Below are 5,330 nucleotides of genomic sequence, written 5' to 3'. Positions count from 1 at the left end.
AAGCCAATCTTTAGCGGAGCTTTAGTTGTGTATTGTAAAAGATGTACAGTTGAGTGCTGCCATGTACCAACTTTAAAACTTGCTATGGTTACGTTTTGTTGCTGGTAACTGTCTCATGTTTTCCCCAAAAGCTCCATCTCCCCGTCTGACCAGTGCTAGAAACATGTTGCTAGTGGTGTCAGAAGTTCATTCAGGACTTATAAACTACTGGGAAATCCCCTAAAACCAGAAGGCCAGTGATGAATGAAGCCACTTCATGATCAACAACTACAGCCGGGCATAACTACAAACTACAAAACTACATCAGGGGGATTCGGTGATGTTGATGGATGAGGTTGATAGGTGAGGTTGATGAAAATGGGGAGGGGAGAGGGGGTTAGAGGTGGACTAGTTTTTAGGTCTCCAAGTGTTTAGCTGGCCAAGAAGTAGGGTGGCCAAGTGGTAGGGTGGCCAAGTGTTAGGTTGGCCAAGTGTTAGGTTGGTCATGTTATAGGGTGGCCAAGTGGTAGGGTGGCCAAGTGTTCAGGTGGCCAAATGTTTAGATGGCTAATTGTAAGAGTGGCCAAGTGGTTAGCTGGCAAAGTTTCACGTGGCCAAATGTTTACGTCGTCAAATGTTCTGGTGGCCAAACATCTAACTACACACTTGTTCTGTCCATAGTTTCCATTCATCCATCTTCGCTTCTCAAATCGTATGGGCTCGTTCATCAAATGGAAGCATCCCATTTCTATAGTACTCATTAAAACTGTCCGTGTCTGAAACAGTATTGCTACTTCATACGTCACGCCTCCATCTCTAGACGGACGTCATAAGTCCAACCTGACGTCACTCGGTCTGACCCGACTCTAATGTAGTGGTTGGCTAACACACCGTAGTTGATAAGTCATGACTACTTCCGGTCTGATCAAATCAACAATTTTTTCAAGATGGCGGCGAGACTCAAGATAAAAAAAATTCATCTCTGTGAATAAGCCGAGTCGAGTAAAGGGAAGTAATATTTTCGTGTGATCGCTGATTAAACTCGAGAGAACTAAAGTCGAGGGAAGGAATTTATAAACTCTCAAATTTGTTATCGGTATTGATTTTTTTTTCCACGTCTGTGTTTTGTTTGTACCGCTGTAAAAAAAGGCAGAACTGTAAAATAGCATTGGTGTTTGGTTGTGACTGAGTTCATTGTTTGGATCATTAACAAACTTGTTTTGTAACACAATCTCGCCCAGTTAATTGTTCGAGACAATCAAATTAAAATCTAGATCGAAATTACAGACGTGGTTTAATGGTTGAAACGATTTTCTATCAATGAAATAATCGGAGCAAGTTAATGGCCCAAAACTTCTTCTTTTCTTCTTCTTCTTCGTTCTTAATTATTAGTGTTGAAGGGGATCGAGATTTATCTGCCAGTGGGTTTGAACTCGAGACTTTGTTCGAATTTATCAACCATGAGCTTTTTTGCCGACTCGACCACGCCTCCAACACAATTAAGCGTTACGTGTCAACTGGTTATGCGCCATTGAGGCCATTGACTCCGATTTCAGCCTGCTTTTCTTTTTGGATTTGCTTGCATAGCCTTTGTCCAACCAAGAACAAACTACAAGGCAGCAGTTGTTTAATTTTGGAGTTGTCTCTCCTAGAAGAGTGGCTGTCCCCAGCTAACGAGCCTCATCTGCCCGGGGGTTCGAACTCGAGACTTTTCGGTTTTGCAACCATGAGCTTTATCGACTCGACCACGCCGAACCCCCAAAACAAGATACCGCTTTAAAAAAAAATTATAGCGCGTTGTGTTTCACAACAATGCTTCTCTACTTGCAACCATAGCTTGATATTTTAAACTGTACAGTGGGCGTTACTCGATACAATGGGGGATTAAAAATGGACCAAATGGGGGATTAACGAAGGAATATATGGGGGATTAAGAAAGACCAAATAATGGATTCAGAAAACTTCACATGAGGATTAAGAAAAGTCCAAATGGGGATTAAGAAAGGATTTACACCAAAAGACCACAACAAAACTCCACTGGGAACCTACGTCTCATCCAGTCCGTTGTTTGTTTCTCGCAATGGGAGTCATTAGGGACAAATTTCCCGTCTGATGCTGATAGGTGGAGTCCCCGGGGACAAATGTCCCTTCCTGATGTTGGATTAAACAATGCGTGTCCCGTGGGACTTGAGTACACGAGCAGTGAAACATTTTATCTGGCGTCCTGCAGTCGATGGTAGTTCTTTGAGGAGGCTGGCGCGCACGCTGGTAACCATAGCAACACTTCCTGTTGCGTTATGTGTTTACAAGTGTTTACGAAACATGTCAGTGGTTGTTGGATATCAAGTGTTTCTTTCTAGCACCAACCTGACTGTTTTATCGACTCGCATCTACTGACTCATCTACTTTATCTTCTTCTTCATTATCTACCTATCATGTAATGCCCGCCTTCAAATATTCCGTATTTATAGATGACTCTTACACCTCTGTGAGTTTTAACAATAAGATAAAAGTATTTAATATGACCAACAAATGTTAATGTGTGTTTACAAATGCTGACAATAAAATATGCTAAATACTCCATGAGACTATCAATACCATCCCACGTAATTCAGCGAAGGCACATCAACATTGAAGTACACAGTCTAAACTAAATCATAAACCCGTTTAGATTAATCTTCCTAACTACTGTACTCTTTGGATATATCAACATACAAACCGAAACTATAAATCCGTTTAGATTAATCTGTGTACATACTGTACTCTTTGGATTTACTAACATCACAAACCTAAATCATAAATCCGTTTAGATTAATCTTCGTCCATCCGTCCTCTCTTCACACAAACTCCACCAAACATCCATCTATTACACCAACATTAAAAAAAAGTCTAAGCAATTGTCCTGAAGGCCTGGCATCAATTATTGAAATAAACGTCAATCCTCGCAATAAAATCTTCCAATTGAAGACAAGCCATGAGTTGACCATGCATTTATTGAAAAATTAGAATTTAAAAATATCCAGAGGCTGTTAAATACATAACCAGTCTAATAAAATAATCTATTGAGATAAACCAAATAGCTCATCCTAAATATTAAAAAATATTAGAGTTGCTATTTAAAAAGAATCGAATTTCATCTCGTCTACCTACGCTAATGTTAGACGCGTGCATTTTGGCCCTTTAAAATATTTCCCAAAGGGCCCAAAGCTATTTTTCTATTACAAAACCGCCACAAAATAAGAGATATAAGAATCGCATGGTTGTAGGCTGATGTTTTTATTTTTTTTACACATAGGAATTCTGAAAGTTACAATATTTTAGATGACAATCCTTAATTGTGATGGAAACATGGTCGAGTCGGCAAAGTTCATGGTTGATAAATTCGAAAAAAAAGTCTCGAGTTCAAACCCTCTGGCAGATAAAGCTCGATCCCTCCCAACACTAAAAATTAAGAACGAAGAAGAAGAAGAAGATGACTGACAGCAGGTGAAATACAATGTTACTGTTTAAATAGAATTGTTTACACCTTAGCTGCGTGGTAATATGCAACCGTTTACCTGTACCCGATGGGGTACAACTCCAAACTAAAAACTAGCAGGATAAATGTATATCCCAGGCATTTTAAAATCCTAACTTAAAACTAGCAGGATAAATGTATATCCCAGGCATTTTAAAATCCTAACTAAAAACTAGCAGGATAAATGTATATCCCAGGCATTTTAAAATCCTAACTTAAAACTAGCAGGATAAATGTATATCCCAGGCATTTTAAAATCCTAACTAAAAACTAGCAGGATAAATGTATATCCCAGGCATTTTAAAATCCTAACTTAAAACTAGCAGGATAAATGTATATCCCAGGCATTTTAAAATCCTAACTAAAAACTAGCAGGATAAATGTATATCCCAGGCATTTTAAAATCCTAACTTAAAACTAGCAGGATAAATGTATATCCCAGGCATTTTAAAATCCTAACTTAAAACTAGCAGGATAAATGTATATCCCAGGCATTTTAAAATCCTAACTAAAAACTAGCAGGATAAATGTATATCCCAGGCATTTTAAAATCCTAACTTAAAACTAGCAGGATAAATGTATATACCAGGCATTTTAAAATCCTAACTAAAAACTAGCAGGATAAATGTATATACCAGGCATTTTAAAATCCTAACTAAAAACTAGCAGGATAAATGTATATGCCAGGCATTCTAAAATCCTAACTAAAAACTAGCAGGATAAATGTATATGCCAGGCATTCTAAAATCCTAACTAAAAACTAGCAGGATAAATGTATATGCCAGGCATTTTAAAATCCTAACTAAAAACTAGCAGGATAAATGTATATGCCAGGCATTCTAAAATCCTAACTTAAAACTAGCAGGATAAATGTATATGCCAGGCATTTTAAAATCCTAACTCAAAACTTATTCCATACGACGCAAAGCTATCAGTTCATGCACCAAACTATCATACAGGGATTGAACTTTTCACAACTTTTAAGATCATACTCCAACATACGGCAACCTATTACATTTTACAACCTAAACAAATCTTAGATGGGACGGCCTGGTCGGACAATAGAGCGCACTACTGCTAACCCAAATGTTCGGATATCAGGTTCGATTCCTGAATAAGTCTCTGAATCCATTATCCCCTCATTTTCCGAGACAGAGTCGTATCCATCTAAAACCTACCCAAAACCTACCCAAAACCTACCCAAAACCTACCCAAAACCTACCCAAAACCTACCCAAAACCTACTCAAAACCTACCCAAACAAAACCTACCCAAACAAAACCTACCCAAAACCTACCCAAAACCTACCCAAAACCTACCCAAAACCTACCCAAAACCTACCCAAAATTGCAACGTTCAGTCACAAACTACCGATACTCACCTACGCTTAATTCACAATTTCACTCAGCCTATCGTATATTACACCAAAGTGAGGCAACGTATGCCAACCTGCCTTACACTAAACCAACCTGGGCCAACCTCTGCCAACCTACCCTAACTATGCCAACCTGAGCCAACCTGCCTTACACTAAACCAACCTATACCAAACTGAGCCAACCTACCTTACACTAAACCAACCTATACCAACCTTTGTCAACCTGAGCCAACCTCTGTCAACCTGCCTTAAACTAACCAACCTTTGCCAACCTGAGCCAACCTTTGCCAACCTGCCTTAAACTAACCAACCTTTGCCAACCTGAGCCAACCTCTGCCAACCTGCCCTATTCCCTCACGGCGGTCACGTGCTACAAACTCGATCATCTCACGCGCGAGCCGCGCATGCTCACACTGCGGCAGGGGAAGACAACCTCGTGAGCAGCAAGCGTCGACTCGCC

This window comes from Physella acuta, unplaced genomic scaffold (assembly GCF_028476545.2).
Source record: "Physella acuta isolate Inbredline_101_S28 unplaced genomic scaffold, ASM2847654v3 ptg000402l, whole genome shotgun sequence".
NCBI lineage: Eukaryota > Metazoa > Mollusca > Gastropoda > Physidae > Physella > Physella acuta.
This window is presented reverse-complemented; position numbering follows the sequence as displayed.